We start from the raw sequence: 27,266 nt of genomic DNA on the forward strand, positions 1-27,266 counted from the left end.
AAGATTCTAGGCTGGGCATTATTCTGTTTCAGAAGAGTGAGAATTGGGCTTCAGTCTCTTCTTGCTTGTAAGGTTTCAGTTGAGAAATCTGGCGTAATTCTAATGGGCTTTCCTTTGTATGTTACTTGTTTCTCCTTACAGCTCAAAGAAGGGACTCTTTAGTGGATATTTTGGTCAGCCTGATGACTACGTGGCGTGGTGTTTTCCTATTTGCTATGAATCTCCCAGGGGTCCTTTGAGCTTCTTGAATCTGTATGTCTATAGTTTTAGCAAGGCCTGGAAAATTTTCCTCAATTATGTCTTCAAATAGCTTGTCCAACCCTTGCTTATTATCTTTTTCACCCTCAGGAATGCCAATAACTCTCACGTTAGGTTTCTTCACATAATCCCACATTTCTTGAAGACTCTGATCATTTCTCTTATTTCTTTGTTCTATCTCTGTAACCGACTTATTTAGTTGGAAAGAGTTATCTTCAATCTCTGAGATTCTTTCCTCTGTTTGATCTACCCTGCTCTTGAGACTTTCCACAGTGTTTTGTAGCTCTCTGAGTAATTTCTTCATTTCTAGGAGTTAAGTTTGGTTTTTCTTCAATATTTCAATTACTTTAGTGAATTTTTCTTCCAAATCCTGTATTTTTTTTTTTTTTGTGGTTTCTTTGTGTTGGTTATCCATTGTTTCTTGTGCATTATTCAGCTTGTTTATAATCCATAATTGAAAGTCTTCCTGTAACATGTTGGTATTTTGAGTCTGGTTTGTGTCAATTGGTTGAGAGCTGGTATTTCTCTTTGGGGGTGAGCTTTCCGTTTGATTCTTTGTGCTCCCCATGTTTTTTCGCTGGGTCCTTCCCATCTAGATTTATCGTTGGATCTTTTCTTACAGTTTTAGTCTGGTTAACAGCACACTTTGTACTCTGTTCTTAGGCTGTGAAGCAGTCTAGGTATGTTGCTTCCTTTGTCAAGAGGGGGGGACTGTTGTGTATTGTTTAGAGTTTTTTCTACTTCAGTCGGGGGGCTGCTTCTGGTGGGTCCAGCCCTAGAGGATTGGAGTGATCCAAGACCGCTTTGGCGAGTTAAGACACTGTGTTGTGGTCTTTCAGTAAGCAGGCAGGGTCCACACTAGTTGCAGGCAGAAATTCTCTCTTTGTTTTTTGTTTCTTTTATTTTTTTTCCATCTTTGGTTCTTCCTCTATAGGGGTGGTTTCTGTCTCTTTCTGCAGGAAAGATACTAGCTACGGGGAGTGGACGGTGCCCTCGTTCACTCAGCGCCCCAGCTGCTGCAGCTTCCACGGGCAAAAGTCTGCCCTGCCCCAATGTCCCCAGTGACCAGGCTCCTCACTCTCGCGTCTGGAGAACTACTCAGTGTTTACACAAGGGCGGGGCCCCTATAGAGGGTCCGCGGACCAGAGGAGGGAGCCACCCAGGGAGCCTCTTGGCACCCTATGGCTCCGCAGCGGCTTGGCTGTGGGCCCCAAGATGGCAATCGCGCGCCCGCAGATCGCTGATGCTGGGGGTGACTGCTCAGGGTCCGGCAGGTACCAGAGCCGGGGTCCTGGCAAGTTCCAAAGCCCACCATGGCTCCCCATCTCAGATTATTCTTGCTCTGTGTGTCCCACGTTGATTCTCTGTGGATTCACACCGCTATTCTTGTGGGGGAGTGGTCCTCTAGTGTTGTGGTAGGTCCGGATCCATGCCTTCCTCTCCGGGAGCACAAATCCAGGCATTCACCACCACTCCGCCATCACCGATCCTCTCTCCTATTCATGTCTTTTTCTTGAAGAGATGTTTAAGAACCATCAGGATGAGCAACGTATGTAACCTGAACTTTTGTACCCCCCGTAATAAGCTGAAATAAAAAAAAAAAAAAAGAAGAACCATCAGGGACTCACTGGTCTGCTTGGGAGGGAACAGGGTGACTTCCTGGCATTCTTTACCCAGCCAAGAGTCAGGTGGGGCTGGCTTTACACACCTATGATGTATCCAGGGCTTACTGCCTGCAAGCTTTAAATACGGGGTAGTCAAGAGTACTTCAAAGGGGCCAATCCACTGTGGTTCATCTTCAGGATGCTGGATCTTCCAGGTCTTTAGTGGTACTAGGTCTTTTTTTTTTTTTTTTTTTTAGACAGGGTCTCACTGTGCTCAGGCTGGTGTTGAACTCCTGAGCTGCAGCGATCCTCCCGCCTCGGTCTCCCAGGAAGCTAGGACTACAGGTGTGAGCCACCATGCCCAGCCTAGGTCTCCTAGCTTCTGCCAGTGGAGAGGTACATCTGCTGGGAACTGGAGCCTATTGGAGGCAAACTTAAAGACACTAGCAAGCATGTTTCCCAGCTGTTTTACATATGAGCAAATCTCTATCTCTAGGGGTATAGGACTGTTAGACGCACTATTATTAGGAGCCTGGAGGAATGGTCTCCCATACAAAATATCAAAGGGACTAAGTGCCAACTTACTTCTGGGGGCAACTGAACTCTTGACAGGGCAAGAGGTAATACTTTGACCCAAGTCAAATTAGTCTCTTGACAAATTTTAGAAAGAGTCTTTAAGGTCCTGTTCATCAGTTGTTTCTCAGAAAACTAGGGTCTCCAAGATGAATGTAATTTCCAGTCAATATCTAAGATTTGTGATACCTCCTGGGTGGCTTTGGTAATGAAGGCAGCTCCCTTATCACTCTGGAGAGTTCAAGGAAGTCTGAATCTAGGAATTATTTCTTTTAGAAGTAATTTAGTAATCTTGGAAGCCTTTTTGGTCCTAGCTGCGTAGGCCTCAACCCATCCCAAAGAGTTGTCAACAAAAACCAGCAAGTATGGAAAATTCCCAGGGGCTCAGGGCATTACTGTAAAGTCTATCTGCCAATCTTCTCAAGGGAAAGTTCCTCTCCATTGGGTCCCTGTCTCGGGGGGTAAGTGTGAGTTCTCCGGAGGTTTAGGCTTATTCTGCAAACATACAGGACAGCTCTGAATCATAGTCTGAATGGTCTTTTGTAGGTTAAGTCCAGTGAGATAGGGCTGTCTCCATTGTAAAATGGCATCTCGCTTCGATGGATTTGTTCGAGAATAAGCCTGATTAAAGCTTCAGGAAGAAGAATTTTCTCTTCCTCATTTATAAGCCATTTTTGACCATTATATTTGGAGAATCCCCATTCTTCAGCCCTCTTTAAATCCATCTCTGAATATTTAGCATCCTAAGTATCTAATTGGAGAGAGGGGATTAAGGCCAGTTGAGTATATGGACATTGAGCAGCCCTTTTGGCCATCAAGACTATTTGGTATTCTCTTTAGTGACGTTGAGTGTCCATTTTCTGGTGCCCCTGGCAGTGTATAATGGCCACCTCCTTGGGTAGCAGAACCATCTCAAAACGTTCATGAATATGGGAGCATGCTTAATCTCTTTGCTCCCAGAAGTAACTCGACTGACTGTGTGTTCTTTCCAAATAGTACCCTAGGCATACACCACCATGAAAACATTTTAGAGTCAGTATAAATGTTAACATACTTATCTTTTCCAAAATGTAAAGCTCTAGTTAACATGCTTAATTTAGTTTTTGTGCCAACATCCCAAGGAATAGGGCTCAAGTCTCAACTATCTGCTCATCAATGACCACTGCATACCCGGATTTTTGTTGTTCTTATTCCATAAAACTGCTCCCATCTGTGCAGAATTTTTCATCAGGTTCTCTCAACGGCTGGTCAGTCAGGTCCAACCAGCTAGAATAAACTTGGGCAGTAATTTGAATGCAATCATGGACTTCTGGGGTCTAGGTTCACTGGCAACAAAGTGGTCAGATTTAAGGTAGACACTGCTCTCAGAGTCATATTAGGATTGTCCAAAATATGGCCACATGGTATTTACCCAGTTGGCTTGTGGTCAACTAATAGCCCCTCTTTTGTTCCAGCACAGCTAACACATAATACATAGTATGCACCATCACCAGCTGTCCAATGGTAAATTTTTCAACTTCCTGAACTACATCACAGGTAGCAGCAGTAGCTCTCAAATAAGTGGACCACCCTCTGGTTACTATATCCAATTGTTTGGAAAAGTAAGCCACGGACATTTATGGTCCCCCAAGTTCTATGTTAGCACTCCTATTCCAATCCCTTCACTTTTCTTAATGAACAGATCAAAAGGCTTGCACAAACCAGGGAGGCCCAATGCTGGAGCAGTTGTTAGTTTTTCTTTAATAGTTAAAAATGCCTTTATGGCAGTCTTCAATACAAGTAAGGAGCTCCTTTTTGTTCCCCTTTAAGTCTTCATGAAGCGGTTTTGCTATTAATCCAAAATTAGAAATCCAGCTCCAGCAGAAGCCAACCACTCAGGAATCTGATAACTGCTGCAGGTGGTAGGGATGGCCACACAGTTTAAAGCCTCCCTCCAATTTGGGAGGTTTCTAGTCCCTGAGATAATTCAAACCCCAGGTATCAGATGGTAAGAAGCAAAATTTGAGCCTTTTTCTTAGATGTCTTATATCTCTTGTCAGCCAGGAAATTTAGCACAGTTATGGCATGCTGGACCAACTCAGCTCCAGTACCACTGGCTAGCAGGATAGCCTCTACATACTGTCAAACAGTTCCTTGTCCAGAATTATCTCCCTCAAGGTTCTAGCCAAGATTTCCCCCAAAATTGTTGGGGAGTTTTTAAATATCTGGAGGAGCACAGTCCAACAATATCGGCATTTGACTTTGGATTTCAAGTCTAACCATTCAAAAGCAAACACTTCTTGAGGCAAGGGGAATACAAAAAAAAAAAAAGGCATCATTTAGATCTATTACTGGGAACCAGGCAAAGTGTCCATACAGCGTGGTAAGGAGGGCATGAGGGGTTAGACACCACAGGGTGAACATCTTCTACTACCTGACTGATCACCCTTAGGTCTTGGACAAACCGATACTCTTGAGTTCCAGGCTTTTGAACCACCAAGATGGGGGTATTGTAAGGAGAGTGACAAAGTTGGAGAAGACCATATTCTAGGAGGGCAGTGACACAGGGTTGAAGACCCTTTTTAGCCTGAAGTTTTAATGGGTACTGCTTACACCAAAAGGGAGAAATTCCCAGTTTTGCCTTGATGTGGATGGAATCAACATGTGTCTGCCCAGGTCCTCTGGTGGCCCATACCTCAGGATTAACCCGATCGACGACTTCAATAGGCAAGACCTGAGCTGGAACCTATTGTACTAAGTGAAGTATCACAAGAATGGGGGGAAAAAAAGTACCACATGTACTCACCATCCAATTGGTATTAACTGATCAACACTTAAGTGCACATATAGTAGTAACATTCATCGGATGTTGGGCAGGTGGGAGGCGGAGGAGGGGATGGGTATATACACACCTAATGGGTGTGGTGCGCACCATCTGGGGGATGCCCACACTTGAAGCTCTGACTCAGGTGGGCCAAAGGCAAAACACGTAACCTAAACATTTTTACCCCTGTAATATGCTGAAATAAAAAAAAAATTAAAAAAAAAAAAAGACCTGAGGGATGACCAGGGGAGAAAACCAAGTGGCCTACAGGGCACACATGTGTTCTGGACGAACCCCAATTCGCAGGTGTCTATCTTGGAAGGTTACTAGAGCACGCAATTTGGAGAGAAGATCTCAACCCAACAATGGGAGGAGACACTCTGGCATATATAGAAAGCTGTGTGTCAAACAAGGGTCTCCCATGGTGCAGTCCAGTGGTCGAAGAAAATATCTTTGAGAGGGCTCTCCAGATGCCCCCATAAGCAGCATAGAATTTTTATTAAGTTTAGCTAATTTGAGATTTAAGACTTAGTAAGTCGTGCCTGTGTCAGCCACAAGGTCCACCATTTCACTGCCCGCCTTATTGTCCCCCAGACTCCTGGTGGGCAGCACTACTCATGGGCAGGGTCTTGAGGAGCCCTGGGCCCCATCATACTAAATCCCCAACCAGTCCAGTCAACTGCAGAGCAGGTTCTTTGTCTCCCTTTTTATTCAACTCAGGGCAACCCTTTTTCCAATGGCCTTGTTCTTTACAGGAAGCACGTTGATTTTCCCTAAGGGAACCATTTCATCATTTCCTTTTCTTCTCTGGGGCCTCTGCTCTTTCTGGGTGGGCCCCTTTGAAGTTTTAGCCAGAGCCACTGCCAAAAATTAAGCCTGTTTCATTTCATGTAACTGTCTCTTTTCATTTTGCTATTCTTTAGTCTGTTCACAGTTTATAAAAACCTTACAAGCTATTTCCACCAGATGGGAGATTGGCAAGGTTAGAGCACCTTTTAACTTTGGTAACTTCTGCTGAATATCAGGCATGCTTTGACCAATAAAGTCATGTTAATCAATCTCAAATTTTGGGGGTTCTCCAGATCTACATCCATGTAATTCTGATATGTTTCCAGAATCCTTTCTAGGAAGGCTGACAGATTTTCATCTGCCTCCTGTCTGATCTCCTTCATTTTATATAAACTTAGTCTTGGGGACTCCTTTTGAGCCCATCTGAAATATAGTCCAAAACTGTTGGATCCTACCTTCATCTCCATCATTTGGATTTAAGCTGGAGTCATGAATTGGAACTGCCAAGTTGGCCCTGGTCTGCACCTGCTTGTTTAGCTCTTCAGCATGCAACAGGGTCAGCCTCCTCATGGGCCAACCGCCTTATGGTCCTTCTCTAAGACAACTTGAGTCAGCAGAATGCTAAGAAAATTCTGAACATCTGCCCAGGTGGGGTGATGGATGGTAAAAATAGATTCAAAACGATCAGTTATGTGCTGTGGATCATCCCTGTAAGCAGGGTTGTTTGGTTTCCAGTTATGTAAGTCAGATGTAATGAATGGGCTATACACCCACATTAATCCAGTAGGTTGTCCATCTTCCGCTAATCCCTCTGATGAAGACCTGCCTCAAAGGAAATTGCCCTGCTGGGAATGGAAGCCAAACTGAGTGCCCCGATGGTCACTGGAGGGGGATAGCATTTCCCTGGGCTCCCCAGGAGTGTCCTTAGAGAAGGGGGAAAGTGAAGGGTAAACTGAAAGGGAAACTGGAGGGGCCAAGGTAGGTATCGCAGGCATGTAAGTGGGAGTGACAATTCAAACCTAAGAAAGGACTTCGAGGGGAGTTCTGGGAAGCCAGACGGGGACTGCCGGAGACAGGGCTCCAAGAGTTGCAGCACAAACCAAAACAGCTGGAGTTGGGGCAGCTGGAGCTGAAGCTGATGGGCGGGGCTGTCCACACTTCTTCTAAGAAAGAATTTCCTCCTGATTGTAAAACAGAAGTCTTAGGCCTATTGTATTAGTATGGAATTTATACACTCTGCCATTTTAAAGTTAATAGTAAAATTTTAACATGCAAAATTAAAATGGAACATAGTCAATATGCCTGACTCCAAACAAACTGAGGACACTTCAAACCTGATCACCATCTCTCTCACCCTGTATGTTAGTTTAGTCTTGTATTTTGCCTCTAACTTGTTTTTTTAACTCACCATTTGGAAAATATTATTTTAGTTGGTGAATATTTCATTTGTCTACCTGTACATTTACCAATATTTGCTGAACATTCTGACATCTCAAACTTTCATTCTGAGATCATTATCCCTCAGTTCCTTTAATTACCTCAGTTTTTCTCTGAAAATCTTTATTTTCACTCTTATTGTGAATAAAAGTTTAAGTAGTGTCAGATTCCACACTGATCTTTTCATCTTATCTTAGCACATTAAGGGTGTCATTTCAGTTTCCTTTTGGTCTACATTTTCTGGTTGTTCTTCCAGGGTAGGTAACAGGTGGTTCTTATCTTTCCCTTTGGTGTTCTTGAGTTGCACCTCAATATATCTCTAAGTGGATCTTTTTTATTTATTCGTACTCCATGGTTTTCATCTTGCTTCCTAAAGCTGAGGGCTCATATATCAAATCTAAGAAATGCTCACCTATTACTATTAGAAATGTTTTCTCTCCTCTATTCTTTCCATTTTCTCCTTTGGAATAAAATTAAAAGATACCTTCCAATTCTGTGTTTCGTGTCATTTAACCTCTTTATTAGAATGTTCCCTTTCTTTGTGTATCTGAGTTGGGTAAATACTTCCATTCCTATGTTTCTTTTTTATCTCTAAGCTTGTGGCCTAAATAAATGAGGTGTTAATTTAATTTCTTTACTTTTCATTTCTAGTAGTTATTGCTTCTTTTATTAATCTGCTTGGGAATTTTTGATAGTCTGATTTCTTGACCACATTTTAAATTCTGCATCTAGTAGAATCTGTGGTAATGTTATTAAAATATTTAAAACATTGTATGATTCTGACAAAGACTCTCAAGTGCTTGGATATCTAATTTAGCACATGACTACAGGAGAATTTCTAACTCTCAGGAAATCCATGTGCTCTACTCTTTCCAGAAATCTGGATCTTATATATGTAATTGGCCCCAATACTTTTTTCCTTCTTTTTATTAATATTGCACTATAACATAGGATGAAATCACAAGTAACATATTTTGTAAAAGCATATGTCTTCTCATAGTTGGACATGTTTATGTAGATGAGCAAACAAATTATTTGCTTTTGACATTATAAACAGACTAAATAAACCATAGTTCTCAATAAACCTAGTCACATGCCAACACTTATTGTAGATGAGCACACTGCTGTCCTAAAATAAAATTAGGATCCTCTTATTAAGGAAGGGGGACTGGAGGAAGGAGTGAGCAGCTAGTATCACCTCTGTTACCCTATTATTGAGTCCTCACTCCACATACATGTAAGGATTCCTCAATAGTACAGTGTGCAAGCACATTATATGCTCAATACATGTAGATCAAAATCATTGAAATTAAAGTCAAATAGGTGGATAAGAAGGGTTCACAGAGAAACAAAATCCAATGTAGATTTTCTTTCAAATTCCCAAAGATCCATGCTCTTCATGTACTTAGGAGACTCTCCTGCCAGTATCCCGAGGATCACTAGAGGTGAGTGCTTGGCAGTGCAGCTTTGGGAGATACCCTGGCTTTGTGGCTAAATGGGTATGGATGTTTAAAGGCTCCATCAGCAATCTGGGGCTTTTTGATACCATGAAGATAATTCCTTTAAAAGTTCTGAGGTAATTACTGAACTTGCGTATAGTTGTGTGACTTTGGGTTTGTCATAAATCTGTCAACTACTCTGTCTGCACCTACGTACCTTCTGAGATTTGCATAACATACTTGAAACATACTGTTTCTTCTTTTTTTTACTTTAATTGAGATATGGTATACACACTATAAAGTATTTTATAACATAACCATACAGCTCAGTGGATTTTCACAAACTGTGTAATCATCACCTAGATTGAAACGAACACAAAAACAAAACCTATTACTGGAACCCAACACCCAAGAAGCCTGCTCAGGCCTCCTTCCAGCCACCAGCCTCACCTCCCAGGGTAACCACTGCCCCTTGGATGCAAAGGAAACCAGGACTCCTTGTGTGTCTGGCTCCTGTTACTCTGCATTCTGTGAAATTCACCAATATTATCTACGTTTAAGGATCACTTTTTCCTATGGGGATACAGCTTACAGCTGTTGAAATGTACTGGAATTTGTTCACATATTCCACTGTTAATGAGGGTTTGTGTAGTTACAGTTTTGGGAAATGACAAAAATGTTGCTATGCACTTTCTTGTGACTTTTTTGGGGGGAGCACATGCAAGAGTTTCTGTTGGATACTCTCCACCAGAGCAATCACCGGGACAGAGCAGATGCTTTTGTCCACCTTTGCTGGATACTGACCAAGAATTTTCCAAATGCAATGCACCCCCAATGCTTATGTCAGTTAGAGAAGTCTGCTCTCCAGCCATACCAAAAATTAACATGTTCTGACTTTTTCATTTTAGTCATGCTAGTGGATGTGTAAAAAGCAAATAGAAAGCCCAGATGCTTCTGGGAAGCTCAAAGATTCTAACAGTTTGGAGGCAACAAGGACAATTTGGTCAACCTTTGTCAGTGCTAGGGTTATTTCTCAGCCTCTGACTCAAAACTAGGAATTGAAGAGATATGTTAGTGGTATGTGATAGATAGCATTATCACCACACGCCCTAGAAATGCTCAAATCCTGGGAGCTGCACACCTAGGCATGGTGACACAAATGAATGAACTCATAGTACCAGCTGGTTATTAGCTTGTGTCCAACACTGTTTTTGCCACTCTCCCGTATAGCTGGGTTAGAGTCATTCATGAGCAGCACCTCATTGTGCTGGCAGCACCCTATGTCCTTGCTCCCCTACAGGACTGGTTAGAGGAACTTCCTAGTGTCAGGGCAGATGAGGGGCCCCATCTAATGCCTTCATCTGTCATAGAAGTGCTGTTTTGTTTTTTTATCATTTTGAGTTAAGATATAATACAAAAAATTGATGATGGACATTACAGAAATTAGTGTCAGTTTTTTCTTTCAGAGGACAGAAAGGAAGTCTCTTACCCACTGATGCTTAATGAAGAGGGCACTCAGCTCTGGGAGCATCAGGTTACAAACTGTTGATAGGGGCCTTTTCCTTAGTAGCAATTATATCTCCTTGGATTGAGAATTTTACAAATGCCAACCAAAACAGACATGACAGACACATCCTCCAGGAAAGCTTGTGCCTTTTGGATTAAATAGGTTTTCTCTATTCTTGGGTTTAGATCTTCTTGACCAGCATTTCCCATATTCCTTTGTAAAGTCATCCAGAGAATGCAAGGCCTGTGCAAAGAGTACACTGCATGGCCCAATTCTCACAGTGTTTTCTTTTCTGTAGGGCAAGTGGCCTCAAGAGAGAAAAAAAAAAAAAAAAAGTCACATATATTCTGGGTCACTTGCTGGGGAAAAATCCAGATGATAAAGGAGGGTCTTCTTTGCTGTCTTAAGTCTAGAGAGCCACCCTGATTCCAGCTGTCTGGTGGGCATGAGGATTAGTGGTGCGATGACAAAAATTATTTTCTAGGTGAAGAAATATGGCCATATTTCCACAGTAGTTGTATTCTCTTTAGATAAACAGTGTGAGTTTAGGTGCTTGGACCGTGGGATGTGTTCATACGTGAATCTGTGTGGTGTGGTGTGGTTATGCGTGTGTTTCCCCTAGAGTTACACTTCCATTATACATCAAAACCACAAGAGTCAGCTTCCTCAACACTTCCTCAGCTTCCGCACTCCCACTGCTCCACTGGGCACACATGTGTTCAAGCTGGCTGGACTACGATACGATCTCAATACTCACCACCCAGAGGCAGAGCCAGATCCCACACATCCATGACAATGTCCTGCACGAAACTGCCCTATCTGCAGACACCAGCCACACGTTGGGGGTCCCCAAGAACACCTGAACTTCTGACTAGCTATTAATCTGAGAATTACCATGACCCTCTCAGGTTCGACTCACTAAAAATGACTCACAGAACTCAGGAAAGTGCCATCCTTACCATCTGAAAGATACACATAGGGCGAGGGTGGGCGAGCTGCATGCGTGGCTGCCAGGTCCTCTCCCTGAGGAGTCAGAGGATGTCAACCTCCCAGCACACCCATGCACTCACCAACTAGGAAGTTTCTCTGACCTTTGGTGTCCAGAGGTTTTTTTTGGGGGGGGGCGCTTATTATATTATGAAGAGGTGGTTGATTGAAGCATTGGCCACATCGGTGGTTCCCAACGTTTTTGACACCAGGGACGAGTTTTGTGGAAGACAGTTTTTCCACAGATGGGGTGGGAGTTGACATTGCCACCTTGGCTCCACCTCAGATCATCAGGCATTGGATTCTCATGGGGAGTGCACAACCTGGATCCCTCGTGTGTGCAGTGTGCAGTGGGAAGGGTCTGATGCAGCCACTGATCTGATGGGGTCTGGGTGATGCAAGCCATGGAGAATGGCTGTGGGTGCAGTTGGGGCTTTGCTTGCTCACCTGCCACTCACCTCCTGCTGTGCGGCCCACTTCCTGGTGGGCTATGGACCAGTGCCAGTCCACACCCAAGGGGGTTGGGGACTACAGGGCCACATGACTGAAGTCAACATCTCTCCTCTCTCTCCTCCCTGGAGATGGGGCCAGCACAAAGTTCCAATCCTCTAATGACGTGCCTGGTCTTCTGGTGAATGGCTCATCTTAAAACTCTCTCGCAGCCTACCACGAGTCACCTCACTGATACAACAAAGGCACCTTTCTCACTCAGGACCTTCCAAGGCTTTCTGAAACACTGTGCCATAAACTGGGGACAAAGACTGGATATATTCTTTATACCACAGGCCACCCCAGGCTTTGACCAGTTACCTTACAGCAAACTGATCATACCTGTCCGAGCATCTGAATTTACAGTGACACTTGTATAGCAGATAAAGCAGTATTACAGCATGAACATATGCAGCATTTGGAGGAGCCAGTGTTGGGTACGAATACCAGGTTTTTAACTCAATTTCCCAATACATTTGACTATCCATATCGGTATTATAATCTCACCAACAAGATATAACAATGCCAGTATTAGACCTTATTACAATATAGTAGATGTAACCCGGAAAATAAAAGTCAAAAAGTGCTGGTGTGTTACTAGACTTCCCTTCAGTCACTAAAAATCAGTCCAGTTCATCATCATCATATTACACGGCCACAATGTCTCCCAGGAGAAGGCTCTCAAGATTGAAGGCTTCCATTCAAGGCTGTCAGGTTCCAAAAGTGGGATCAGCCTCAGGAACATACACCCTAACTTTTTCTAGAATCTGGTATAATTGAACTAAGAGACATACCATCTCTTGTGCTGAGCCTCTTTTGAAAAATATTGGATTTCTCTTATTGTGTGACTCATTCATTCTTTTACCCTCAGCTATTATTTCTCCTTTTCTACATTTGTACAGAACAGATGAGCTATTCCTACCACTAGGCTACATAGCCACATTCACCACTGACCCCATTTTTGCCAGATGGAGTAAAAGACTGAGCTGCCTAATCATGCCCTTAGGAATTCTGACATAAAGGTTAAAAGTATAGTCATAGATTCTTGCTCAGGAATCAGCCCTGCTTATGGCAATTATAGTTGCAGCCCCAGTCCTGGGACCACAGTATCAGGTAGAAAAAAGAAAGTTGAGGTGGTATGGGGAGAAAAGAAAAAAGTATACTTATACCAACATCGTCTCCAAATAAAAAGAACTGCAGTCACACCAGCATCCTACCTGACCTCCTTTAAGCAGACTGTGGCTCAAAGTCCTCTTCCAGCCTCCACCACCAGGGCCTGGGGAGGGAAGAGAGACCCGAGGCCCAGCTCAGGGTGCCCTAAATCTCAAGTTGACAACCAGGTGTGTGGCACCCAGCTGTGGTTCAAGCAGCTTGGAAGGCATGGGGCTGACCCAGGCTGGGCTTGGGGAGCCAACTGCCCATGAGCCTGCTGGGAGGTGGTCAGATGCCTGGAGGCCCTGGGAACTGAGTCCAGTTGTGGGCAGGTAGTGGGGCAGGGCCAAATTGCCCCTGCTAGCATCCACAGATGACCCCAGTCACACTCTTGCATTCTCCCTTGTGCTCTAGAGCTAAGGGGGTTGGGGCCTGGCTAGGACTTGGAAGGGAGACCACCTGAGAACACTGGGTTCTGCAGATCCTATCACCCCACCTCCACACCCAGCCAGCCAGCTCCAGCTCTCTTGAAACACCACCTCCCCCTAAGGCCCTGCCCACCACAGTCACGTTGCCCTCAGGCACCCAGCACCTCTTAGGGCACATGTAGACAGGGTCCAGCCTTGCGACTCACAGGCCCATTCACATCATCTTGACAAAAGACGCTTTCTCCTCAGCCACTACCAGCACCAGGGAGGGCCTGGGAATTGCGAGGGGCACACCAACCCCCGGGCCACCCCAACCCCCGGGCCACAGCCCAGTATCGGTCCAGGCCTGTCAGGAAAATGGGGGCCTCGCATCACCGCCTGAGCTCCGCACCCCCCCCAACTGCCCCCCATCCGTGGAAACCCACTGCTCTAAAGCACAGGCTGCTGCCCTGCCCTATGGCCCAGTAAACATTTCCTCTGTCAGACAGGAGCTGCCCTCCTGGGGAAGGAAATGGCCTCCTGCTACAGGGAGGGCCCAAGAAACCGCAGTCCTTACTCCCGTACTCCATCCTACAGACTTGGGGTGCACAATGGTCCTGAAAACACATGAGGAAGTAGAAATTTAAGTGGATGTACAGTCTGCATCTATCCTAATACTTTTCAGATGTGGCTGTCATTCCATACTCCCCAATTTTAACATTTCAAAACATTTTGGTCTCTACTATGTCCAGGTATTCTTGTTTCTTCATTATTGTGGATGGCCGTATTCTTTTTTTTTTTTTAATTTATTGGAGACAGAGTCTCGCTCTTTTGCCCAGGCTAGAGTGAGTGCCGTGGCATCAGCCTAGCTCACAGCAACCTCAAACTCCTGGGCTTAAGCAATCCTTCTGGATGGCCATATTCTTAAAAACACGGAGAGCCTCTCCTCACTTGTGCACTTTGCACCCTTTGCCCAGCTTCTCCTGGAACACGTCATTTTATCATCATATTAATTAGTTGTTGTCAATGTAATGACACGATAAGGAGAAGTATATGGATGAGTCAGTCTGAGGGGTCAAACTATGGGTGATACCAAAGAACACTGATTTCTGGACAGTGAGCAACTGTAGAGTATGGGAAAGCTACATTAGCTGACAAAACATGAGACACCCTTTTATGCTTTGAGAAAAGGAATACAGATGACAAGTGGTTGGGCTCACCTGTTCTTGACTGCTTTTACCAGGGGTGGACTCTAGGCTCAGTCTGCAGGTGCACAAGTAGTCCCAGGCAAACCTGAGGTCTCAGGCCCCTGGAACCTGCTGGTTTTCCCTGATTTCAGGAAACACCGAGGTCCTTTCTGCATATCTGAGGGTGTCATCCCATACACACACCAAAACAGACAGACAAAAAAAGAAGCCCAGATGCCAGTGGCCATTGAGTTCTCCCTCACCAGGGACCTCCAGTGAGGAAAACAGCAAACACCCCAGGAGCCTGAGGCTGCCACCGTCTTGAGCACCTTGTCTGACAGCAAGCCTGAAGGCAGGGATGTTGGGTCCTAGTCCACCAGGTGGGTACACCCTGGGATGCGAGAGCTGGCCTCAACACCTGACCCTCCCCATCTGGGTAAGTTCTCTTTTGTTTTGTGTGGTGAAGGTGCCTGAAGGCAATGTCCTATGTGGGATGGGGGTGGTAGGCACATGGGCCGGAGGGCGCCGAGGGAGGGATGGCACCCCTGGGTCCAAGGAGTCATCCCCCGAAGTGTCTAGCTTCACTGTTCAGGTCAATCTGTCTCCCAGGAGCCCCCAGGGCAGGCAGGGGAGTTTCACTGGGGGCTCAGATGGGAGATCCCTGGGTGCCGGGCAGAGCAGTGTGTTGTGGTACTGGACGCCCCTCCAGACACTGCCATGAGAGCTTGACAAAGGGAGACTACGGACCAGATGCCCATCAAGGTGTCCTACTAGCTGCAGAGTCCTGGCCAAAGTGTGTGGCGTGGAGATCCCCCCACGTGGCAGGAAAATTTCAGGGCTAACCAAGGTGGAGATTGGAGAGCCTGCTCCCAAGCAGGAAGGCAAAGAGGTCACAGCAGGCCCAGGGCCTGAGGGATGAATCTGAGCCTGCAGCAGAGCAGGGTGCCAGCCAGGCCTCTGGGAAGCCCGCCCACCTCAACTGATGCCCACAGACAAATCCACAGCACATTTGTCCCTGCGCTCCAAAGCTAGGCGATGTGGGATCAGGATGGGAGTGTGCAGGAGCATCTGAGAGAACAGGCCCCTCCCCACCCTTAGCCAGCCAACTGTCTCCTCTTTGTAAATCTGTGAGGGGAGGGTCCAGAGGACAGTTTCCTGTGGGGAGGCGGACAGTGGGGCAGTTGGTCTGAGTGAGAGGCAGGGCATGCTATGTTAGCTGTGACTTTTGATGTGTCGGTAGGAAGATGAGATTCTCAGGGTACACTGAGGGGACGAGCTGGGATGCACTGACGACTGGTGGGGGCCTCCCAGGGGCAAGGGATCAGCCCCAGAGTCATCCAGCCTCGCTGCTCAGAGCAAGCCCTCTCTCGGTGCCCCCCCCACCCCCAAGCAGGTGGAGAGGGACACTGGGTCATCACGTAGGAGAAACCTGGGAGACCTGTGTGCAGAGGTCGCCAGTCTCCATCAAGGGAGTAGGGAAGTGTGGGTCCAGCTGGAGGATACCTTCCTGCCACTGCCATGGGTGTCTGGCAAAGGTGACATAGGAAAGTGGATCCCCAAACGGGTCTGGCCTGAATGCCAAGGTCCTTGGCTTCATGCAGAAAAAAATTCAAGTACAAGCCTTAAGTTGGAAAGAAAAGCAAAACTGATTAAACAAGAAGCAAGCAGGCTACTCCATAGGCAAAGCAGTACCTGTGTGTTGCTGGTGAACTCTGTTTATGGCTGTCTCTTGATTATATGCTAAGTAAGGGATGGATTATTCATGGTTTTCTGGGATAGGGGCAGAACTCCCCCAATGGGGAGTTCCTCCTGTTTTCATACCATATAAGGTAACTTTCAGGGTTTCTCATGGTCATTATAAAATGTCATGGTGCTGGTGGGAGTTTCTTATAGCATGCTAATACGTTATAAGCAGCGTGTGCTGAGCAACAAGGGCCAGCAGAGGTCATTTTTGTCACCATTTTGGTTCTCACTGATCTTACCTGGTTTCTTCACTACATCCTGTTTTTGTCAGAGACCATGGTTTGGGTCTTGCGACTCCTTACAGAGCAAAACCTGCTGGTTCCCTGTCTCGAAGGTAGAAGGACCAGAAGCCCAAGCAGGGGTCCTGTCATTCCCAGGTCATGCCCCAAGCGTGTAGGACAGAAGACTAAGGCGCATGGGTTTGAGTGTGGGGAACAAAGGAGCATGAACTACACACCCATGTGGTATCCCAGTGGCCAGAGGGACCATAGCCCCATTTTGGGGACAGACTTCCTACCAACCAGCAGGGGAGGTACAAGGCTCACGAAGGCTAGAATCGGGGATCCCCTGCACATGGGCTTGCTGGGGAGACAGCAGTTCCACAGGAGCCTAGAGCTGTAAGTTTGGGTCTGAGCCAGCAGTGGAGCAGGACACGGGTTGTTTCTGGGTGAGCCAGCCTGCACCTGCTGATGTTCACAAATACAAATATACACACACACGCTTTCTCCCCTCGTTCCTAAGCTGAGGGTTAAGGGGCTTAGGTAAGTCTTTAGTGGGAGAACAACTGAGAAAACCTGGTTCTGTTGCCTTTGGCCACCTGTCCTCCCCTCCCAACCACAGCAATCCACCACCTCCTCTAATCCGTGGGTGGACACTGGCCTCCAGTGTCCTGGGGGGACGTGGGGAGTGGGGAATTGCCCAGAAGGGAGGCTGGCAAGAAGGCAGCCCTTTGGGATAGCTGCAGACTTTCAGTGGGTGGGCATGTAAGATTGGATGGGCGAGAGGGACAGGGAGGGCATGGGTTGGGCTGGGCTGGGGCCAAGTGGGGCTCCCAGGGCAAAGGAATCATCCCCAGAAGTGTTCAGCCCCCCTATTCAGAGCCAACTCCATCTCCCAGGAGCTCCAGGGGCAGAGAGGGGCATTCCACTATGTCACCAGGTAGGAGACACTTGTGAGACCTGGGTATCAGCTAGGGCACCAATGAAGGGTGGGCCTACATGGGGGCCTACATGCCCCCTTCCAGCCCCTGCTACGAGTGTGAGTCAAAGGAAGGTGGACCACACATCCATGGCAGTATCCCAAGGGCCACCATTTCTGGCCCTATTGTGTGGGGCTAGGTTGCTGGGCTCACCGAGGCTGGGGTATTGGAGCCAAGCAGGCATGCCTCGTCTGGAAAAGCACAGGGCCCTGGGTTAGGGACTGAACCTGCAACAACGCCTGATGTGGGCCCTGGTCTCCTGGGAGGCAGGCCAGCATGTCCTAATGTGCACAGAGCCCCAACTCACCAGCCAGGCCTTATCCCCTGTGTACTCCCACACTAAGTTTATAGAAGCAGGAGAAGGCTTTAAGGGAAGACTACCCCCAAAGCCTGGCTCTGTTGGCCTTGGCCCTTGGTGTCCTCTCCCACCAAGCAGCCGGCCACCTCCTTTTCAGAGTCATGACCCAGGTATATGATCCTGGCAGGGATGGGTGGGTCTTTAAGTCTAAGTAAACGAAGAAATACAAAACTTGGAACTTTGGGATAGCCCTTCATTAAAAATATAAAACTTTGAAGGAATCCAATGAGGCCAGCGGAAGTTGAATTTTACGTGGAATACAGATGCTGCCAGGCAGTTTGTACCTATAACGCTTTTCAAATGAGCTTTCTTTCCATACTCCCTAGTTTTGACAAATCGGAACATTTTGTTCTCTGTCATGGCCATGTACTCTTGTTTTCTCATTGTTGTGCACAGACACATTATTGAAAACACAGAGAGCCTCTCCTCACTTACACACTTTGCCCCACTGCTCAGCTCCTCCGAGAACACATTGTGTAACGTCATCACATCAATTTGCTGTTTTCAGTGTAATGATATGATGATAAAAAGTTATATGGGCAAATTATTCTTGGGGGTCACGTGGTGGGTGACAGCAAACACCTCTACATCCTCGGCAGACGGCAGCCCAGCTCATGCAGGACACAAAGTGCAGCAAAGCAATGTCAGCTGGCAGACTCGGGGAGGCAGGAAATGCAACGTTCACCTTGATGCCTGAAGGAAGGGAAAACACACTCTGAGTGGTCCCCCACCAGCCTGCTCTTGACTGCTCTTTTCAGAGTAAGTGGAGAAATGCAAGAGCTCAGAGAAACACTTTGAAACATTTGTTTCAGTTACTTTGTCTTTTCCTCTCCCTGTGTCTAGTTCCCTGCCTCCCCCCTTCCTTTCCATTTCTTTTTTTCTCACCAGATAGACTTTGAGCAGGTGGGTTCTCTTTACTGTCATCATATGGATACATTTCTTTCTCCAGAGAGCCCGAAGTCTCTATCCTCAGCGTTAGAGATCCCTTCTCCACAATGGTGATTTCATATGGCTTAAGGATCCTGGGCCTGCCTGTGTTTGAATTAACTTCTTTGCCATGACACGTGGGTGTTTTCCTTCTGATGGTGAGCATGAGGATGGTACTTACCGAATCAGAGGTGTGCTGTAGCACAAGCACACTGGGCCCATAACCCAGAAATTGTTGGATTGAAACCATCCCTTGCTGCAGCCTTTCCCTTTTTGTCCCACAGGTTTTCATGTCTCTTTTTTCACTCTGTACAAATTCCCTCCAAATATCTTGGACTTCTAGCCTCCTAAAGTTGCATATTTTGGTTTTGTCTCTGTCCATCCCCCATGATGTACACCCTCTGGGTGCTGTCAGCTTGGCTGGGCCATGGTACCATAACATTATTTTAGATGTTTCTGTGATGGCATTAAATGAGACTGACATTTAAATTTTAATTAACATTTAAATTTAGCCATTGAGTAAATATTAATATAATGTCCATGAGCCACATCCGGTCAGTTGAAGGCCTTAATGGAAAAAAACTAACCCCCTAAGAAGAAAGAATCCTGCCAGAAGAATACCTTTGAACTTGAACCACAACTCATTCCTGGATCCGCACCCTGCCAGCCTACCCGGCAAATTTTGGACATGCCAAGCCTTTATAATCACATGGACAAATTTCTAAAATCTCTAAGTATATATTCTCTCTTTCTCTCTCTCACACACACATATCCACACACATCTTATTTGTTCTGTTTCTCTAGAAAATGCTGAATAATTCAGATTTTGGTACTGAGAGTTTGTAGAAGGAAGAATATGAGGATGAGTTTTATGAATTGTTTCTCAGGTTTCTGGTATTGGTTCTTTTTAATCTCATGATGTTTAAAGACATCAATGATTTTATTTCCAGTAGTAAAGAGATGTGATAGTCTGTGTAAGGTTGGTGGGGGGCCGTGTACCCCCCTCCCCTGCTACAAACCCCGCTTCCCTAAGCAGTGAGTCAGCTCCACTTTTCCCCACCAAGCCCCAGCCACATCCTGTGACGGGCAGCACACCCAGTCCCCACACTGTCTACCCGACCCTGGAGACATCCTGCTTACTGAGAACTTAATCCACTTAAACAAGCACCTAAAAAGTAAGCCCCCTCCGCTTATGCCCCTCACCACATATAAGTACTCTTGCCTCAGTCCCAGATGGTGTGACTTCTCAAGTCCCTGGTTTCTCCCGAGACCCGGAAACCTTGCCCAGGCCCCTCCCTTGGGACCCATTACCCTCACCCGGGAGCACTTAAATAAAGACTCATTGCTGACCCTTTCTACTCTGCTCGTCTTTCTTTCTCTGGCGCCAACCATCCAGAAACCTTACAGTCTGTAGGTGATGTGACAATAGAAATATGCAAATACCACATCACCATTGGATATTCCTAATTGAAGAAGCAAGTTACTGGGTGACCTCATATATGAAAACTTAAGACATGTTTGTCCAGTTAAAAGTATAATGAGATTGCCCTTGTTAGCCTTAATATCACTAGACAAAGGAGAGAAAGAAGAGGATGAGCTCAAGGATTCAAACCTCTAGTTGAACAGCCATTGGCAACAACCAGTTGACTTGATGATGAAATTACATGTTCCAGGAGAAGCTGGGCAAAGGGTGCAAAGTGCACAAGTGAGGTGAAGCTCTCCGTGTTTTTAAGAATACAGCCATCCACAATAATGAAGAAACAAGAATACCTGGACATAGTAGAGACCAAAATGTTTTGACATGTCAAAATTAAGGAGTATGGAATGACAGCCACATCCGAAAAGTATTAGGATAGATGCAGACTGTACATCCACTTAAATTTCTACTTCCTCATGTGTTTTCAGGACCATTGTGCACCCCAAGTCTGTAGGATGGAGTACGGGAGTAAGGACTGTGGTTTCTTGGGCCCTCTCTGTAGTAGGAGGCCATTTCCTTCCCCAGGAGGGCAGCTCCTGTCTGACAGAGGAAATGTTTACTGGGCCATAGGGCAGGGCAGCAGCCTGTGCTTTAGAGCAGTGGGTTTCCACGGATGGGAGGCAGTGGGGGGGTGCGGAGCTCAGGCGGTGATGCGAGGCCCCATTTTCCTGACAGGCCTGGACTGATACTGGGCTGTGGCGGCCCGGGGGTTGGTGTGCCCCTCGCAATTCCCAGGCCCTCCCTGATGCTGGTAGTGGCTGAGGAGAAAGTGTCTTTTGTCAAGATGGTGTGAATGGGCCTGTGAGTCGCAAGGCTGGACCCTGTCTACATGTGCCCTAAGAGGTGCTGGGTGCCTGAGGGCAACGTGACTGTGGTGGGCAGGGCCTTAGGGGGAGGTGGTGTTTCGAGAGAGCTGGAGCTGGCTAGCTGGGTGTGGAGGTGGGGTGATAGGATCTGCAGAACCCAGTGTTCTCAGGTGGTCTCCCTTCCAAGTCCTAGCCAGGCCCCAACCCCCTTAGCTCTAGAGCACAAGGGAGACTGCAAGAGTGTGACTGGGGTCATCTGTGGATGCTAGCAGGGGCAATTTGGCCCTGTCCCACTATCTGCCCACAACTGGACTCAGTTCCCAGGGCCTCCAGGCATCTGACCACCTCCCAGCAGGCTCATGGGCAGTTGGCTCCCCGAGCCCAGCCCGGGTCAGCCCCATGCCTTCCAAGCTGCTTGAACCACAGCTGGGTGCCACACACCTGACTGTCAACTTGAGATTTAGGGTGCCCTGAGCTGGGCCTCAGGTCTCTCTTCCCTCCCCAGGCCCTGGTGGTGGAGGCTGGAAGAGGACTTTAAGCCACAGCCTGCCCTGTCCTGCCCTGCTACCCGAATGGGGAGTGGTGGCTCTTGGCACCTAGAGGTCCCAGGTGTCTTGCATCTGACTATCGGTTTAGAAGCTGGTACCCACATTGCTCTCTATCTTCCATAAGATAGTAGTAGTAAAGAGCAGGCTTGCTCTGACAGGTGAGGTCAGAGTGCTTCGGAAGTCTCTTTTTCCTGGCCCTCGACGTCTCATTTGGCTTTCAGCACATCCCAACCCATGTCCTCTCGGCCCTTCCTGCCCTGATGAAACCTAAGTACCCACGCATCAAATGCCACCACCCAACCCAGGGCACTTCAGCCCTGCTGTGCCTCACTTTACTGAAAATCCTCTACCCCCGCAATCTGTCCTGAACACTGTTCCTGGGCATCACCCACCAACTGAAATAAAAGAGACATTATCCTGAGGGAGAAGTTAGGTTGTAGAAGACAGCTGTATCAACAGAAACTACTGCAACTCTGAAGAAAGACACAAACTACTAAACTTACAAGGAGAAATAATTAAAATGAGACTGTATTTCTTAAAGATACTGGATTAAGATACTTAACTTTTTATGAAGAAAGCATTAGGCCTTGATCGTTTCAGTGGTGATTTTGCCTAATATTTAAAGAAGATATAATACCAGCATTTTACAATGTCTTTCAGAAAATAAAAGCAGAGGGAACACTTTCTAACTCATTCTATAATGCCAGCATTACCATAATATCAAAAGCAGATAAACACATAACAAGAAAGTAAAAGTACAGCAAATCATCACTTAACATTAAGTTCTTGTAGAATGCAACTGTAAGCAAAACCATACAATGAAACCCACTTTTTTCTCACCGACATTATAGGGAAAGAATTTTGAATGAAATGACATTATTCAAGGACCTGTTGGAAGTCATTTTGCTTAATGTTGGAGTTTCCAAGAATCTATCCAGGACATTAAGTGAGGACTGACTATACTGACCACCATTTCTCATAATGTAGATGCAAAATCCTCAACAAAATACAGTAAATTGAATTCAACAAAGTATAAGAAGAATTAGACACCATGGCCAAATGAAATTTACTCCAGGTTGTAAGGCTGGTCCAATATTCAAAGAATTATCAACATAATTTTTCCTACCAGGATATAAAAGAAAAATCATGTCACTATGATTATTATAGAAAAAAATATGACAAAATCCAACATCTATTCACGATAAAAACTCTTAAACTAGGAATACAGAAAAACTCCCTCAATCTGATACTACCCCAAACCACACAACTGACATCATATTTAAGGGTAAGAAACTACTTACTTCCTAAAAATAGAAACAAAGCAAGATGTCCCCTCTCACCAAGCCTATTCAACATTGCATTGAAAGACCTCATTAGAGATCAAAGATGGCGGAGTGGTGCTGACGGCCTGAATCTGCGCTCCCGGGAAGGAAGGCATCGATCCGGACCTGCCACAACGCTAGAAGACCGCTCCCACACAGGAACAGCGGTGTGAATCCACGGAGAATCAGCGTGGGACAAACAGAGCGAGTGAGGTCTGAGGTGAACGAATATTAGGAACGCGGGACAGACACTAGCCAGCGGAGCGCGGGTCGGATACACCTGCCCCCAGCCGGGGTGGGTGCAGCCTCTCGGGAAAGCGGCTTGCCCTCCGCTCCCAATTGAATAGAGCCCTGACCCAGGCCAGCGCAGAATCACTGAGGGATACGTGGCGCATTGCAGACAGGAGGCTTTTTTGCGAAATTACCTTAGAACCTGGGGGATCTCAGCTGAGACAGCGCTTGGCGAGGAGGGACGGATCTGCCCCAGGGCGGAAAAACACAAAAGACTCCCGGACAGCAAATAGCGTCGTACCCCGTGCTGCCTTTTTCGGCAGTTCTCCAGCCGGTCACCCCCGGTGCGTGTCCTTGCTGGCCAGCCCCTGGGCAGTGGCGGTCTCTGCCTGCCGGGGAGCCGGTCCCCTCCAGCCCCGGAGCTCGGCAGGCGCCATCTTGAAAGCGAGAGCGAAATGGCTCTGGAGCCAAAAAGTGCCCAGCGGCTCTTTCTGCCCGTGCTGCCTTTTTTTGGCAGTTCTCCAGCCGGTCACCCCTGGTGCGTGTCCTTGCTCGCCAGCCCCCGGGCAGTGGTGGTCTCTGCCTGCCGGGGAGCCGGTCCCCTCCAGCCCCGGAGCTCGGCAGGCGCCACCTTGAAAGCGAGGGCGAAACGGCTCGGGAGCCAAAAAGTGCCGAGCGGCTCTTTCTGCCCGTGCTGCCTTTTTCGGCGGTTCCAGCCGGTGACCCCCCGGTGCGCGCCCTTGCTCGCCAGCCCCCGGGCAGTGGCGGTCTCTGCCTGCTGGGGAGCCGGTCCCCTCCAGCCCCGGAGCTCGGCAGGCGCCATCTTGAAAGCGAGGGCGAAACTGCTCAGGAGCCAAAAAGTGCCCAGCGGCTCTTTCTGCCCGTGCTGCCTTTTTCGGCGGTTCTCCAGCTGGTGACCCCCAGTGCGCGTCCTTGCTCGCCAGCCCCCGGGCAGTGGCGGTCTCTGCCTGCTGGGGAGCCGGTCTCCTCCAGCCCCGGAGCTCTGCAGGCGCCATCTTGAAAGCGAGGGCGAAACCGCTCGGGAGCCATAAAGTGCCGAGCGGCTCTCTCTGCCCGGCGCCCTCCGCTGGTCTCTGAACCAACGCCAGGAGTGCGGGATATGCTGGGGCCGCGCTCGGGGTGAAGGGGCAGAGCTGCGCTAAGGCAAAAAAAAAAACCACGAACAAGAAGATTAGGCTCGCCGAACTGTATATTTTATTCTTGGTAAATTTCTTCTGGGTTTTGTTTGTTTGTGTTTGTTTGTGTTTGTGTTTGTTTTTGTTTTTTTTGGTTTTTTTTTTTTTTTTTTTCCTTTTCTTTTCTTTTTTTTTTCCGGCGGCTCACGAGCCGGACAGCCCCGGCGGGCACCTTTGCCCTCTGGGCCTCTGGCTGCCGGGCCTTTTTGAGCGCAGAGGTTAGATCCCCACCACCCTCGGAGCTGTGCGGGCGCGCAGACGCCATCTTGAAATCCACTGCGAAACCGCCCGGGACCCAGCCGGGCGGGCGTGAAGGGGCGGAGCTGCGCTAAGGCGTAAAAACAAAAACATCTAATGGCCGCTCCGGACCCAGCCAAGCGGAAGTGAAGGGGCGGAGCTGTGCTAAGGCGTAAAACAAACAAACAAACAAAAAAACATTGAGTCGCTGAATTATATACTTCAGATTTGTGTATCTTTCTGCCTTGCGGTGTGGTGAGGTGCTATGTAGTTTGTTTTTGTTCATTTTTGTTGGCGTTTTTGGTGTTTTTTGGTTTGGCTTTTTGCGTTTTTCTTTTTTTTTTCTTTCTTTTTTTTTTTTCTCTTTTTCTTTCTTTTTCTTCTTTTTGTTTCTTTTCTCTTTCGTTTTCTCCTCTTTCTTTCCTTTTCTTTTTTCTTTTTCTTTTTTTTTTTTTTTCTTCTCTTTCTCCTCTCTTTTCGCCTTCTAACTGGGGACCCACGGTGAGCTTCGGAACGGGCCAGGTCCCTGGCTCTGGTACATACCGGATCCTGAGCAGTCACCCCCAGGGCCGGAGATCTGCGGGCACGCAATCGCCATTCTAGGGCCCACAGCCAAGTCACTGCGGAGCAATAGGGTACCAAGAGGCTCCCTGGACGGCCCTCTCCCCTGGTCCACGGACCTTATATAGGATCCCTGCCGAAGTGTAAACACTGAAAACTTCTCCAGAAGCGAGAGTGTGGAACCTGATCCCTGGGGACATTGGGCCAAGATAGACTTTGCCCGTGGGAGCTACAGCAACTGGGGCGCTGAGCAAGCGAGGTCACCGTCCTCTCCCCATAGCTAGTATCTTGCCTGCAGATAGAGTCAGAAACCTCCCCTTTAGAGGAAGAACCAAAGGGAAACAAACAAAGAGAATTTCGGTCTACTATTACTGTGGACCCTACCTGCCTTCTGAAAGACCACAACACAGTGTTCTAACTCGCCAAAGCGGTCTTGGATCACTCCAATCCTCTAGGATTGGACCCATCGGAAGCAGTCCCCCAACGGAAACAGAAAAATCTCTAAACAATACACAACAGTCTCCCCCTCTTGCCAAAAGAAGCAACATACCTAGACTGTTTCACAGCCTAAGAATAGAGCACAAAGAGTCCTGTTAACCAGACTAAATCTATAAGTAAAGATCCAACGATAAATCTAGATGGGAAGGGCCCAGCGAAAAAACACGGAGAGCACAAAGAATGAAATGGAAAGCTCATCCCCAAAGAGAAATACCAGCTCCCAACCATTTGACACAAACCAGACTCAAAACACCAACATGTCACAGGAAGAATTCCAATTATGGATTATAAACAAGCTGAATAATATACAAGAATCAATGGATAAACAACACAAGGAAAACACAAAAAAAATACAGGATTTGGAGGAAAAATTCACTAAAGAAATTGAAATATTGAAGAAAAACCAAACTGAACTCCTAGAAGTGAAGAATTCACTCAGAGAACTACAAAACACTGTGGAAAGTCTCAAGAGCAGGGTAGATCAAACAGAGGAAAGAATCTCAGAAATTGAAGATAACTCCTTCCAACTAAATAAGTCAGTCACAGAGATAGATCGAAAAAGTAAGAGAAATGATCTGAGTCTTCAAAAAATGTGGGATTATGTGAAGAAACCTAACTTGAGAGTTATTGGCATTCCTGAGGGTGAAGAAGATAATAAGCAAGGGTCGGACAAGCTATTTGAAGACATAATCGAGGAAAATTTTCCAGGCCTTGCCAATACTCTAGACATACAGATTCAAGAAGCTCAAAGGACCCCTGGGAGATTCATAGCAAATAGGAAAACACCACGCCACGTAGTCATCAGGCTGACCAAAATATCCACTAAAGAGTCACTTCTCCGAGCTGTAAGGAGAAAGAAACAAGTAACTTACAAAGGAAAATCCATAAGAATTACGCCAGATTTCTCAGCTGAAACCTTACAAGCCAGAAGAGGTTGGGGCCCCATTTTCACGCTTCTGAAACAGAATAATGCCCAGCCTAGAATCTTGTACCCAGCTAAGCTAAGTTTTCTATACGAAGGAGAAATCAAGACATTCTCAGATAAACAAAGATTGAGGGAATTCACCAAGACAAGACCAGCCCTCCAAGAAGTACTCAAAAGAGAATTACACACGGATCAGCACAAGAAAGATCCACGAATGTAAAACTACTCAAGAGCTAAAGATCAAATTCCAGATACCACAATGGCCCAGGAGAGAAAACATCACAATGAAGTTCTACCCAACAAGCTGAACAAAAAACTGTCTCACTTATCAGTTTTCTCAATAAATGTGAATGGCTTGAACTCCCCACTCAAGAGACATAGACTGGCCCAATGGATAAAAAAATACAATCCAAGTATCTGCTGTCTTCAAGAAACTCACCTAACCTGCAAAGATGCATTTAGACTGAAAATAAAAGGATGGAAATCGATATTTCAAGCAAATGGTAACCAAAAGAAAGCTGGTGTGGCAATCTTAATTTCCAATAACTTAGCTTTCAAACCAACAAAAATAATAAAAGACAAAGATGGCTACTACATACTGATTAAA

Source organism: Eulemur rufifrons, chromosome 28 (genome assembly GCF_041146395.1).
Source record: "Eulemur rufifrons isolate Redbay chromosome 28, OSU_ERuf_1, whole genome shotgun sequence".
NCBI lineage: Eukaryota > Metazoa > Chordata > Mammalia > Primates > Lemuridae > Eulemur > Eulemur rufifrons.